At 49.9% G+C, this 14,813-nt stretch overlaps 1 protein-coding gene across 4 annotated transcripts in view; it reads right to left on the bottom strand.

Moving 5' to 3' along the window:
- The window catches only part of ZHX2 (zinc fingers and homeoboxes 2), a 162,884-nt gene that overhangs the window by 16,322 nt on the left and 131,749 nt on the right, over positions 1-14,813 (bottom strand). Inside the window, exon 3 of one of the 4 annotated variants that reach the window (XM_060611239.3) lies at positions 8,249-8,349. The exons of the other annotated variants lie outside the window; for them this stretch is intronic. The gene's annotated coding sequence lies outside the window, so the exon portion shown is untranslated. The remainder of the gene's footprint in view (positions 1-8,248; positions 8,350-14,813) is intronic. 4 annotated transcript variants of the gene reach the window in all.

The raw sequence follows: 14,813 nt of genomic DNA, 5'->3' as shown, positions 1-14,813 counted from the left end.
TACAGAAATGCAATGAAGGCTCTAAGCTCTGAAGTGGTGGGTGGGGTGGCGGAGATGAGATGTCGAGATGTCGCTGGGCTCTCAAGCTGCCTTAATTGATGGTACATCAGAAGCAAGATGCTTACCTGGGGCCACCAAATGGTGTTTATATGGGTATTAGAAAATGGATATCAACTCTTGTTTCTTATCACAGAAGTAAAGTCACCAGTATAGAAAATCCAGAAAATGCTTTCAAGTATAAAGGAGAAAAAAATCACCCTGAATACTGTAGTTCCTTTATTTCACTTGAAATGTTCCCTTTCTATAAATAATGAGCAAAATAAGGACTTAAAAATGGCTGCATGATACCACCTTGGGGGGATATACACATGTGATACATTTAGTCATTCAGCTTTTGTTGGACATTTTTTTTTTTCTTCAATTTTTGGCTCTTCTCCACAAAATTGCAGGCAACACCGTGAGTCCTTATTTCCGGTAAGTCCTTAGGATGAATGCTTAGACACAGAAGCACTGGGTTAAAGGATATGTGCATTTTTAGTTCTCTTCACTCATTTGGCCAACTTTTCCATCAGCTGGCCCTTCCCCTGGCAATGAACGGGAATGCCCAACTTACCACTCGACCTACATGGAATATTACCATGAAAACGCCTTGCTGATTAGATAGGGTTAAACCATCTTTTTTTAAATAAATTTTTTAACGTTTATTTATTTTTGAGACTGATTGAGAGAAGGACTGTAAGCCGGGGAGGGGCAGGGAGAGATAGAGACAGAATCCGAAGCAGGCTCCAGGCTCTGAGCTGTCAGCACAGAGCCCGGTGGGAGGCCCGAACCCATGAACCGTGAGATCATGACCTGAGCCGAAGTCAGATGCTTAACTGACTAAGCCATCCAGGTGCCCCAGGGTTAGATGATCTTAATATACTTTTGTGCTTTCCTTCATTGCTAATCAGGTTGAACTGCTTTCATAGATTTACTTGCCCTGTGTGTTCTTTCCTTTTGAATTGTTTATTCATGGTGTTTTTCTCTTGTGATGCTCAGTGGTTTTACTATTGATTTACAAGCCTCTATATTAAGAGTATCAGTACTTTATTGTATTCGTTGCAAAATGATTCTAGTTGAGCATTTACCTTTTATGTTCATTCGTGTTCGTTCGTATATGGCATTTTTCGTGTTTTTACATGCAAAAGTTTTACGTTTTAGGCAGCAAATTTACCAACCTTTTTCTTTTGTGGCTCCTTTCGCTGTGATTTTATATATAGAAAGTGGTTCCCAGTTACAAGAAACAAACTGCTGGTTGCCAGAGAGGGGAGGGTTTGAGGGGCAGATGAAGTAGGCGAAGGGTGATTAAGAGGTACAAACTTCCAGTTGTAAAAAAAAATAAATAAATAAAAAAGGGCCTGGGATGTAATGTACAGCATAGGGAATATACTCAATAATATTGTATTAACTTTGTATGGTGACAGATGGTAACTATCTGATTGTGGGGATCATTTCATGATGTATAAAAACACGGAATCACTCTGATGCACACCTGAAACTAACAGGATCTTATATGTCAATTATACTTCAACAGAAAATAAATAAAAATCACTTGTACATTAAAAAAAAAAAGTGATTCCCTGCCTTGATAGCTGAGACATATCATTCTATGTTTTCTCAGAGTGTTTTAGCTTTATTTGTTACATTTAACGCATTTGGAATTCAACTGATCTTGGGTTAAGCTGTAAGATACAATTCTAACCATTTTTTTTTGAGAGTTACCAATTATCTCATAGCATGTATTGTGTTCTCACTAATTTGTGAAATCATCTCTGTCATACATTACATTTTTACATATACTAGGGCGTTTCTGGGTCATTTATTCTGTGCCTCTTATCTAGCTATTGACATACATGACTTAATTTTTTTTTTTTTTGTAGATTAGAGTATGTTTTAATGTCTGGTAGAGTGAGCTCCTCCTTGTCACTCTTCTTTGGCAAAACATTTCTGGGTTAGTTTGGTCATTTCTTCATATAAATCAATTCCCATAAAGCAGAATCATCTGCAAAATAAAATCCTGTTAGAATTTCGATTGGAATTGCATTAAACAAATATTAATTTGGGAGTACAGGAACAATTTGCTTATCAGGAGTAGCAAAGTCGGGGAAGTGGCAGCGTCCAGTGTGTAAATGCACGGGCTGGTGTAGAGGGCATCTTTCATTTTGTGCTTAAAGGAGAAGGGAGATGTGTTTTGAAAGGAGTAGAGCTGACACCTGGGGAGAAGGGAAAGGGAAAAGATGGCTGTTACCTCCTGTCCCTCCCGTTGCCTTGGGGTTGAGTTCCACTGAAGAGAGTGCTCAAGGGTGGAAGTGGAGGCTTATTTTTACGAGCAACCCTGCGGGACTGTGCCCACACACATCTGCTTAGGGGCTCAGGTGACAAAGCTGAGCAGGACTTGGGGAGGGGCATTTCCCCCCTGTGAATTCAGAACCCAGTTATTCTAACGAGGAGCCCTGGCATTCCCACGCTGGACAACGTCATCAGCAGTGGGTGAGTGTCCCTCCGGGCACTGGTGAGGAGAGGACACGGGCACAGCAGAGCAGAGGGGACCGTGTCTTTTTGCTGACCACACCCAAACTGACATCTTCAGCCTCCATGTCCCCGCTGCTGAGACTCTTGGTTTCCCCCTCAGCCATAACGTTACCCCCTCCAGAGCTTCTCATCTCTGTCAGTGGCTCCACCATTGGTCATTCCGGCCCAAACTCTCCTGGGCTCACCCCAACTAATCCGTCAGCAACGCTGTTGACTCTGTCTTCAGAATAAATCTAGTATCTGACCCTTCGCACCACTTCCACATCCCCCCGCCCCTGCCTTGTCTAAGCTACCGTCCTCTCCCACCTGGAAGTCTGTGGCAGCCTCTCAAGGGTCTCTGGAGCAGCAGCATATTTTAAGATAAGAATCAGTTCATGTCACCTTTCTGCACAAAGCCCTTTCTCCAAGCCCTTATAACAGCCTGCAACCCCGGCACGTTCTGGCACATACTTCCTGCTCCCCCTTGCGCGTCACATTCCGGCTGCTGGAGCAGGGGTATCCCTTCCATCTCAGGACCTCCGCCCTAACCTCCCACCCCCGAGCTCCTCAGTGCTCACGTCCCCATTTAAAAGTCATCCTCAGGGCATCTGGGTGGCTCAGTTGGTTAAGTGGCCGACTCCTGGTTTCAGCTCAGGCCGTGATCTCACAGTTCGTGAGTTCAAGCTCTGCATTGGGCTCTGTGCTGACAGTGTAGGGCCTGCTTGGGATTCTCTCCGCGCCCCCCCCCCCCCGCCCCTCTCCCCTCACTCTCACTCTCTCACTCAGAAATAAACATTAAAACAAAAATAAAAGGCATCCTCCCACAGAGAGACCTTTCCTGACCACCACCCCAAGTAAATCAGTGCCTCCCTCATTACTCTGTTTCCTTACTCTGCTTGGCTTTGCTTTCTTCATAGCACTTTTCAATATTTAAAATTTACTTAGACATTTTGTGATTGAAGGAGGGAGGAGAGAGCATTTATCTACTTTTTTCTTCCTCTAGGACTTTCAATATGCCAGCCACTAGGCAAACGTGGCTCTTCGAATTTAAATGCGGCTCTTTCTTAATTAAAATAAAAGAAAATGAAAAAAAAAATCAGATCTTCAAGTTACACTGGCCGCATTTCAAGTGCTCAGTAGCCACACGTGGCTAGTGGCTTTTGTATGAAGCAGCGCAGAACTTTTCTATCGCTGAGGGACCTTCTACTGGACAGTGCTATTCTAGAACATAGATTCCATAGAGGCAGAAACTTTTCACTGTGGTTTCCTCAGAGCCTAGAACCATACCTGGCCCGTAGTAAGCTTCCTATGCATGTTGGCTGAATAATTAAGTTAACTCAGGATGGCTGCCTCGTGGGGCCTGTGGCTGATACGGAGAGAGGAGGCGCGGCAAAATGTCCTGCTGTGTGTGCACGTGTAGGCACCCTTGTGTGTGCGTGCACGTGCGTGAGTGTATGCGTGGGTGTGCGCTGGGGGCATGAGCAGAGGGGCTCTGTGAGGGGGAAGGAGGTCCTAAAGTGCCACAGAGGGTGTCCCTGTTGTGACAGCTGGTGGCTACATTTGCACACACTAGCCAAGAGACTGGGGAAGCTGAAATATAATTTTTAGAAATTTTTTAAATGTTTATTTATTTGAGAGAGAGGGAAAGAGAGAGAATGAGCAGCAGAGGGGCAGAGAGATAAGGGGAAAGAGGATCTGCAGCAGGCTCTGTGCTGACAGCAGAGAGCCCGGAGCGGGGCTCGAACCCACGAACCACAAGATCATGACCTGAGCCGAAGTCAGATGCTTAACTGACTGAGCCATGCAGGCACCCCTGAAATAGAATTTTTAAGCAAGGGAGCAAAAGGAAACTTTTTGCCTGCAAAACAAAGAAATCGGTGCAGGAATGGGTGCAGGGGAGGGAGGGGGAAGAGATTCTTCTTAGAGAAACTCCCCATACGTAGAATGACTTAAATCTGTTGACAAATGGGGCCCAGAAGTAAACCAAACTGTGGTAAAAACATCCTAAAACTTCTCAGTGTTCCAAAAACCGTGGTTCAGAATAAACAGCATCTTCTAAAACTCATTTGGCGACCAGGAGTCCAAACCACAGCAGATCAAAAAGAAGGAAAGATGAAGGAAGAGAAGACAGACGTGGGGGCAGGGCACAGAAAACACGGAGCCTTTGAAGAACTCATCTCTCGGTGGGGGGGGGGGGGGTCCCCGTGATGGAGTCACAAGAACCACGGCCCTGGGAAGAATCACCCCGGCACCAGAAGGGGGTGAGTGTCTGCACAGCAGAAGCACGTGGTCTGCCTTTTTGAAAGTCTGTGAGCCGCCAGCGGGATCGGGACCAGCGCCCACGAGGCCTGGGCCTCACCTGCACGAAGGCTACAGTACTGCCAGCCGTCTTCAGGCTCGGACGGACACCTGCCAGAACTGGCAAAAATAAAGATGTCAAAATGCACGTTAAAAGTCCAGCACATCGCTTCCGTGCTGGGGGAGGGGAGGTGAGCATCACACCTGCCAGCCCTGTGCAGCCGGTCTCACCCCGGCCGGCTTCCCGGGCGCATTCTGTGCCCGCCTGAGAACATTCGACCTCTGGGCGGCAGCGAGTTCTCCCCTGGATGCCCAGCAGTGGGGCCTGAGACACGATCCTGCCTTGGGGCGGGTGGCCAGAGCCGGTTAGGACTGAGCACATTTGTGCTTAAAGATCCTGGCGCCCGGAAGGAGAGGAGAGGAAAGAAATCTCCTTCGTCTGTGACATTCCAGGCGTCCCAGGCCTCACAGGACAACTAGGACAGAGCGCGACAAGCACATGGTGCACGGAAAGGGAGCCAAGGCACCGACACAGACCCTTGCCTCCTTTGCGTGTTTCTGACACTCGGTTTTCCTTTTCTCCACCACGACATCCATCACTCACCACAAAGAAATCCAATGATGAATGAGAAAGGACAAAATCTTGGAATAAGTAACATGGGATGAAAACGGCCAGTCTCTACAGACCATCACGAACAACTCCCTTCCGGGCGTCCCCTGGGCTCTCTTCCCCCTTCCCCGCTTGGCGCCTCTACTTCTCCATCAGCCCCTCTGTGCTGTGCGTGGAACGCAGTTCGATGAGACCCCTGTGTGCTGAGTTTGGCTGTGGAAACGGGGCCCACAAAGAGGAGGAAACCGTGCCCTTGTCCTCAGGGAGCGCACAGCCGGCGTTATTACTGAGCCAGGGCTGGAGCACCCCAGACGGGGAGGCTTAACCAACAGGGGTGTTTTTCTCACAGTTCTGGCAGTTGGGAGTCCATGACCAAGGTGTCTGCAGGGTTGGTTTCTCTGGAAGCCTCTCTCCTCGGCTTGCAGACGGCCACCTACTTGCCCTGTCCTCAGCACGTCCTTCCTTGTGTCTACCGCCTGGTCGCCTCTTCTCAGAAGGACACCTGTCACACTGGACTGGGGCTCACCCCAAGGGCTTCCTTTAACCCTAATCACTTCTTTAAAAACCCTTTCTGAAATACCCCACATTCTCAGGGGTAGGACTGTAACTCGTGAATTTGGCAGGTGGCAGGGGAGACCCATTTCAGCCTGTAACAGGCAGGCAGGGGAGTGCCCGCCGAATACCCTCCATGGTGCAAAAGTGATTTATTCGTGTAGACGACAGATACCGAGCACTATGAGTGCAGATGTGGTTCTGGGTCCCCAGGACACACGAGTAAACACACAGGAATCTCTGCTCTGGTGGGACTCGTGTTCACAAGCTGACATGAGCAGAAGCCCAAGAGGCGATGAGCTCTATGGGGAAAAAGTCAAGCAGTGATGAGGCTGGGGTGGGGAGTGCGGTGACCTGCGACTTTAAGCGGGGAGGTCAGGGCCTCCCTCCACGAGAAGCCAGGGGAGCATCGGGACGTTGCACAGACAGGAAGGAGAAAGAGTTTATGAAACACAGAGCAGGCTGTGCTTAATTCCTTAAGACAGGGTAGGAGGATGGCTAATGGCTTCACAGAGGAGGGAATCGTCTTAGAAATAAAACGACCAAGGGGTGCCTGGGTGGCTCAGTCGGTTGAGTGACCGACTTCGGCTCAGGTCATGATCTCACAGTCCGTGAGTTCGAGCCCCGCATTGGGCTCTGTGCTGACAGCTCGGAGCCTGGAGCCTGCTTTGGATTCTGGGTCTCCCTCTCTCTCTGCCCCTCCTCCACTCATGCTCTGTCTCTCTCTGTCTCAGAAATAAAGATAAAAAAAAATTTTTTTTAAAGAAATAAAATGACCATGACTTTGATTAACTGAAATTCTCCTTACTATGTGGATGAGGCCCCACAACAACTCTGCAGGGCTGTTGTAATGAACCTCAATTTATGGAAGAAAAACCCAGGCCAGGGAGGCTAAGTGCCTTGCCCAAGGTCGCACGGTGAGTTCATGGTAGGGCTGGGATTTGAACACGTGCTCCTGGCACATGACACAGCCTCCCCTAGTTAAGCAGAGTTCCAAGGGTGGGGTAGGATCCTGGAGGACAGAGAAAGGGAAGGGTGACTCCAATCAGAGGAACGTGCTCCCAGGCAGAGGAGAGAGCAGGAGCAAGGAAATATCTGAGGAATGGACAGGACTGAGGTCAAAGGGCAGGGCAAGAGGGTGGAAGCTGGGAAGAGGCTGGCAAGTCAGGTTAGGCAGAGACTGTGGAGGGCCTTGAATGTCACACTAAGGAGCTGCAATTTCATTCCACTGGCGAATCATGGAAGCAGCAGGGTCTTAGAGAGCAGTTCGTGGGGTGGTGGGGTAGGGATGGCAGGACGAGAAGGCACGTCAATGAAGGTAAGAACCCCCAAGCCAAGCAGATGAACAATAATCTTGACTACCCCCAAATTAAACAGTGAGGGCCCGGGCTGCCAGAGACACGCCTCCCTCTATCCTTACATTTGTTCTCTAAGCAGATGTTGAGGGCCCTTCCCTTTTCATCTTGAACCTTCTCCCATTCAGTTTGCACTCGCCCCCCCAAGGATAGCTGGATGATTCGGGTTTAAATGTGGTAAAACTGATTCTCCCTTAATCGTCTTCCCAACAGCAACGGCAGCTGGCATTCACCGCAGTCCTTGCACATTCCAGGTGTTCAGTGGCTCACTTGTCAAAAACCCTCTGCAGACACCGAAGCTCAGAGAGGTTAAGGAGCTTGGCCGAGGTCACACAGCCCGGAGCAGCAGAGCTGGGCTGCAAGCTTTATGGGGACCTTGTTAAAATACAGAATTCGGATTTGGAAAGTCTGGGGTGGAAGTGAGGTTCTGCATTTCTAACCGGGCCCCAGGGGAGGAGAGCGCATAGGTGGGCCACACATGGAGCCTCCCCAAGGAAGCAAGTCCCCACTGCCACCCTCTCTCCCCCTCTCCTTTCCAGAGATGGGGTGGTAGCATTTCCCGACCTCTCCCTACAAGTGGCCTGTGGCCCTCAGGGGAACCAAAAACGGGTCAAACCAGAAGACCAGCCCCTGGAATCGCTTTGCAAGGCGGCTGACACATAGCCTGGCTGTCAGATGAGAGAAATGTCCAGGCTGTCATTCCGGAGGAAGGCACGTGGGGGAGGGGAGAGTCAGAGCCTGTGGCTGGGTGGGGGGTGGTCTCCAGCCCAAGGAGGGTCAGAGGTCAGAGCAAGTCAAGGAGCCCGGGCCCCTCGGACCTCCCAGGCAGGCTTTGCGTCGTGCCTACGCGGGGAGCACATGGGCCGCTCCTAAGGAATCGAACCTTCGGGCTTTGGCGAGGATGCCACTTCTCATTTCGGGGCTTTTCACTGGGGCTGTCAGAGGAAATAACAGGGCTGTCTCTGGGCTTTCAAAGGAAGCATCCTGTCAAGACATCAAAGCCAAAAAAGATGCTTTTAGCTCTGCCAGGTCTTCTGACAGAGCTGTTAACAGATATCACCTCAGCTCATAAGGGTAGACCTCGTGTGCGTGTGCGCACACGTGTGATTGTTCCTTTATGTTCTCAGGTCACAACATCCCCCCACCCCTCCGCTGCCCAGGGAGAAGGAATCCTGAAGGGTAGGCGCGTTGTGGCGGTGGCGGCTGGCAGGCGGAGTGGAGGAAGGAATTGGACGCAGGGGTCTCGGGTTTTGCTCTGCACTCCTGGCTGCCCAGCTCGCCCGTCTGCTTCCATTTGCCTCCATCTTTCTCATCTGTTAAATGGGAATCGCTTTTGAAACGTCACTCAGGAGACCCTGAGTTAATTCCTGGAGTTTTACGGATTTCTCCCTAGCCTACTGGAATCTAATGTGGGGGAAAGCCTACGATGTGGCTCCCAAACCGTCAGGTACCCCCTGGGGTGCTTTGTAGAAAATACCCTTCCTGCGCCCCCATGCAGACTTTAAAACCCGACAACCGAAAGCAGGCCCAGGAGTCTTTACTTTTAACAAGCAGCCACGGTGACTGACGGGCAGCCAGGCTCGGTGGCCTCGGCAGGAACGCGTCACTCGGCTTCTCCTGCTGCAGAAGTGGCTAGGGGGAGGCCAGTTCTGTGCCATGAAGACTGGAGAGGTTTCTTGCTGCATTCTGTGCTGGACTAGAGAGGAACGGCATGTCCCCAAGGGCGATGACAGTTTGGAGGACAATGCAGACGTGGGGGAAGAACCGTAGGAGGAGAAGGGAACACAGCATGCTGGATGCCTGCTAACGCAGTATAGGACACCTGTAGACACCACAGGTCCAGAGCAGCGCAACTGGTGGCTGGGGGAGGTGAACTTTAAGACGCTGTTTCTTGGGGCGCCCGGGTGGCTCAGTCGGTTACGTGACCGACTTCAGCTCAGGTCATGATCTCACGGTCTGTGGGTTTGAGCCCCACGCCGGGCTCTGTGCCGACAGCTCGGAGCCTGGAGCTGCTTCAGATTCTGTGTCTCTCTCTCCCTCTCTGCCCCTCCCCTGCTCTCATGCTCTGTCTCTCTCTCTTTCAAAAACAAATAAACATTAAAAAAAAAAAAAATGATGCTACTTCTCGTGTTTTTATGGCTCCGTTGCTCAGCCAGACAATTTTTTTTTTTTTTTTTTTTTTTAAAGAAAAGGAGTTTGCTGATCTGGTTAAGGGTGTGAGCAGATACTGTTTAGAGGCATAATCTGTATTATCCCTACAACACCGGCACACGGCTATGATCTCCCTTTCACAGATGAGGAAACGGAGGCTCAGAGAGGTTAAATGGCTTGCTGAAGCGGGTAGAGCCCAGGCAATCCTGGCCCTACACCCACTGCTTGGTCCCCGGAACACACAGTTGTTAATCGTGAACAATTCCATTTCCTGACACTGAGTCTATAAATTAGATTTCTCACAAATTCTGAGTGGCTTTCTCCCTCTGGGAGTGTTCGAAGGAGTACGATTTTAATTGAATTGTAATGTCTTTTTCCACTTGTTACTCGGAGATGCTCTCTTCTGAGCTAGGAAAAAGCCTGCATGGCCTCCTGCAGCCAAAAACGTTTCAGGGGGATGAAATGATGAAACGAAGTCTGTGGCCGGGGCACGTGGCCCACCCCCATCAGCGCCATCGTGCACTTAGGCAACACAGGGCTCCGAGAGGAGGCTGGTGTCTTGCTAGCCGTGAGGAAAAGTGGCGACCTGAGACAAGGCAGTAAGGACTCAGGCAAAGAAGGCCAGCGATGCCTGGGACGGAAGACCCGTTCTGGGCCCATGTGAGCCCAGACCCCAGAATTAACTCATTGACTCAGAAACAACGAATTCCACAGCTCCTTTGCCAGGTGAGACCTTAGCCTCATGGCTGTCTTTCCCCCCATCGGTCCTCACCGTTAGTGCCCACCTGGCTGGTGGAGACGGACCCAGGCTGGAGCTAGCTCTCCCCGGGTTTGAATCCCGGCTCTGCCGCTTACTGATGGAGAAGTCCCTCCTTGTCGGGCCACAGCCCGAATGCCCACCTCACACACCCCAAACCCACGTGCAGCCTGGACTGCTCCAAATGCAACAGACTCATTTTCAAGGGCCAGCCTCAGTTTCCACATTTAGAAAATGGGGGGTGGGATTCTCCAGCGGCAGGATCGGGCTGAATGAGAACCTTTACCGCTGGCCTGGTTCCCCAAACAGGTGACTTTAGTGAGCTGGTATTAGCAATGAAGTGAGCGTGAGCTGTGCCATTCATCCTGCACACATACCCTGCTCAGTCTGCCCTCGGGTCACCTGACCTCATTCCCCAAGTCCCCCTTCTCAGCTGCCAACCCCCAGGGAAGGTGACCCAGCTCATCTGAGTCTTGCTGCTCCGAGATTTTCTTTCTCATGTTTTGTTCGTGCCCATAGAAATTTCTATGGCAACTGTGCCAATATTTTTAATCTTCCTAACTTTGCCTGTCTATTTTAAAGATTTTGCCTTCCATCTTGTTGAGAAGATCAAGGTCACGAGACAAAGGTCACCTTCTTCCCCATCTCCACACTCGTCTCTTTCTCTCCAGCTCAGAGGCGGTAGTGGGTCTCCCCCTTACCAGGCTAACCCCTCCACCTGGCCTGCGGGCCCCGATGCTCCTCAGGGACTCTAGCCCAGCACTCATCGGTGCTCTCAACTCCCCTCCTTTCCCTGGATCCCCTTCCCTCCGGGAACACCTCCATTTGCCATTTCCCTAAAAAAATAAACAAAGCAAAACAACAGTAAAAAGCAACACCGAATTTCCCAAAGCCGCTCAATTCTGCCCCGGTCTACACATTATCGCACCAACTCTCGCTTTCTATGGTGGAGGTGGGGTGCTCAGGCCCCCAGTGAAGGAGAGACTGCTCCTGTCACTTGTCTCCGTGTGAGCCTGGACAACTTATGTCAGGCTTCTGAAGCCTCGGCCTTTCTGTCTGTAATTCGGGCATGAAAACGGTACCCACGTCAAAGGGTTGCCAAGAGCATCCAGGGAACACCCTGGCCTCTAGGTTTGGCTCTGGGCCTCCGACATGGTGTGAGCGCTGAGCTTGCAATCCGTGTTATTGAGACTGTGCAACCATCAAAGCTCTCGAAGTTTGGGATGACTGTTGCTCACCTTTTCCAATCCCGTACCGTTCGCCCCTCACCTCTGAGTGCTCTGCCCTCCCTGCTCTGCTGATGCTTTTCTCTCAAACTGCCAAATCTGTCCCCACCATCCCCGACTCTGTGGGGCAAACTGCCTTCCTCCAATCCCTCCATCCCAAAGCTCTACACGCATCCTGGTGGACAGCCAGCTACCAAACAGCCCGCCCAGCCTGGCTCCTCTCTATAGGGCCCCAGACCTTCTGCTCCGACTGCTGGCTGACAGTGAGGCCAGCCTGTGTGGACAAAGGCTGGACGGGCCATTGTCCACTGAAACCGGATTTTTTTTTTTTAACAAGGCCAAGATGATTCATGAAAACCAAGGAAAATAATAAATAAATTAAAATACCAGAGGATCCGGGGCGCCTGGGTGGCTCAGTCGGTTAAGCGGCCGACTTCGGCTCAGGTCATGATCTCGCGGTCCGTGAGTTCAAGCCCCGCGTCGGGCTCTGTGCTGACAGCTCAGAGCCTGGAGCCTGTTTCAGATTCTGTGTCTCCCTCTCTCTCTGACCCTCCCCTGTTCATGCTCTGTCTCTCTGTCTCAAAAATAAATAAATGTTAAAAAAAATTTTTTTAAATACCAGAGGATCCATCCCTGCTCAGTTGGAAAACAGATTCTATTCAGTCACCCCTCCTGGAAGGTGTAGCTGATGGGGAAATTTGGCAGAGGCCGGGCTGGATGGCCTCAGAGTCTCCTCTAAGTGTGTCTTCTCTGCCTCTGTGACCATCGCAGGGAGTCTCACGGACACCCCAAATTGAACCCTTCTAGAACCAAGCTGATCCCTTCCCTCCCAAACGTGGTCTTTCTGTAATGCTCCTCTTTCCAAATAAAAGTCCCATAATCTTGTCCGTTATTCAGGCTGGGAACCCAAATTCTCCTTCCCCTGTCCTCCCCCTGCCGCCTAGTTTATTACACCGGGTCTTCCTGACTCTGCTGCTTTTACCATGCCTCCCAGGCCCTCATGCCTCTGTGCGAGGTCAGGTTCTCCTCTCGCCCTCCCTCAGCAGCTGCAAACACTCCCTCTATCCTGGCCTGGCCTCTGAGCTTCACCTGCCAGCGGCCTTTCCCGCCTCCTCTGGCCATGGCAGTTCATTCTTTGCCGAGAAAGGAGCCACTCTTGGTCCATGTGGGCCCTCCGGCAGTGGGCGTGGGACTTAGTTCTGACCGCTCAGAACCCCACGCCCTCCAGCAACGGCGAGTCATTACAGAACGGGCTCATGGCCCGAGCAAAGCAGTCAGAACCAGTGGGGTTCCCTCTGGGGCTTCTTCCGGAACCACTGGGAGACACGTGCTCCTTTCTGGTGGAGTTGCCGAGCCGACTGGATGCGAGCACACAGTTCGCACCACTGCCAGCGGCCTTCTTGCCACGCGAGGGGGAACAAACCTGAGAGTGGAGCCGAACGCTGGGCTGAGAGGTGCAGACAGTGAGTCCTGAAAACATCCCACTGAATGCCGCTCTGCCCGAATCCAACATACTTATGTCAGTCTGATGGGGCTTTCTGTCACCTGTAATTGAAAACATCTCGAGAGACACAGTTTCAGGCCAACCTCCTCCCTGCCACCATTTCTTCCTAAAACAGCAATTCTCAGCCCTTTCCTGCCATGACAGACATGCTGGGTGACATGCCCATTTGCAACATTCTCTCGTTCTTGTTGTGATGGCCATTATTCCACACCATCCCTTCCCACTTAAGGAAGATTCGCAGGATGTGAGCGGGAGTGGCATTCATATAGGGTCACTTTTGCGTCCCTGCTAACCAAGAAAAGACAGTCATTCACAAACTTTACTACTTTACTTCTGAAGCAATACTTCTTGATAATACGTACCTCACAACTGATGCCATGACTGAACATCATGTTTCTAAACACAGATCTGACCACATCATCCTTGCCTTGAAAGCCTCGCTAGGGGTAGGGGGAGCTGGTTGTGAGACGTGCTTTTCACCACCCGGTTCCATTTCGATACCCCCTTCCCATCCTCGAAACTTCCTGGTATTTTAAAAGGGAAATACGGCAGAGGACCTATTTTTTTAGCAACAGAAACATGGGCCTTGGAAAAGAGAACGCAACTTATATATTTGTTGATTCATTCATTCATTCACTCAGTCGTTCATTCACTCCGTCCCTCAGGTCTGCTATATCCCAGTCACCGCTTTCGATACTAAGGAAAGGGGTGCCTGGGTGGCTCAGTCAGTTAACTGTCTGACTTCGGCTCAGGTCATGGTCTTGCGGTTTGTGGGTTCGAGCTCCACATTGGGCTCTGTGCCGACAGCTCAAAGCCTGGAGCCTGCTTCAGATGCTGTGTCTCCCTCTCTCTCTGCCCCTCTCCTGCTTGTGCTCTGTCTCTCTCTCTCTCTCAAAAATAAACATTAAAAAAAATTTTAGATACTAAGGAAATAAGACAAAAGATTCCTGCTCTCAAGGCATCTATGATCAAGGAGGGGAAGACAGGAAACAAATGGAAAACAACGTCTAGATAGTGCTGAGTGATTTGCACAGAGTTTTGAAAAATGATGTGATGGTGACTGCACAGCCCTGGCAGAGAGATAATCAGGGGATGCCTCCTCAAGGAGTTGAGTTCTGGGCCTAGAACTCTATCGAGAACGAGCTGCCTTGACGTGATTGTGTGTATCAATGACCACAGAGGGGCAGACTCACTGACTGCTGACGACATTCGATGCTAGCTGCGAAGTAATTTGCAAATTGTTCAGTTGTTATTTAAAAATTCTGTTCTCCCCAGCGGTACTTTCTTGAAAGGCTTTAAAAAGCTTCATAGAGAAATACAACTTTTCACTTACTAACATGAAAACAAAACTCTTCAATAGTTTTACCATGGAAGAAAGTTCTTCTTTTCCTTACTTAAGACAATTGAGGAATAGTTGAATCTGAGATAAGTGGAGAGCTCCAAACAGCTCCAAAAAAAGTGTTGGGGGGGGGGGGTGTCATCTGTGAGTCTAGATAAAATATTAGAAAAAATTTTAATCTCCAGGTGTTCTTTTAAAAAAGTGATTTAAAAAACCAAAACTATAGCATACAGGTTTTTTTTTTTTTGTTTTTTTTTTTTTTGGTTTCTGAAATAGTTTTTTTCAAGTAGTTAAAATGAAGCATTGTCTTGATGGCTTATACATAAAGACTTTGCACCCAAAAACTATACACTGCTTTCTCTTTTTTTAAAAAAAGATTTTAATGTTTATTTAGTTTTTGAGTGAGTGAGTGAGAGAGAGAAAGAGAGCGAGCAAGGCAGGGAGGGGCAGAGAGAGAGAGGAGAGAGGAAT

This window comes from Panthera onca, chromosome F2 (assembly GCF_046562875.1).
Source record: "Panthera onca isolate mPanOnc1 chromosome F2, mPanOnc1 haplotype 2, whole genome shotgun sequence".
In the NCBI taxonomy this organism is placed as follows: domain Eukaryota; kingdom Metazoa; phylum Chordata; class Mammalia; order Carnivora; family Felidae; genus Panthera; species Panthera onca.
This window is presented reverse-complemented; position numbering and strand designations above follow the sequence as displayed.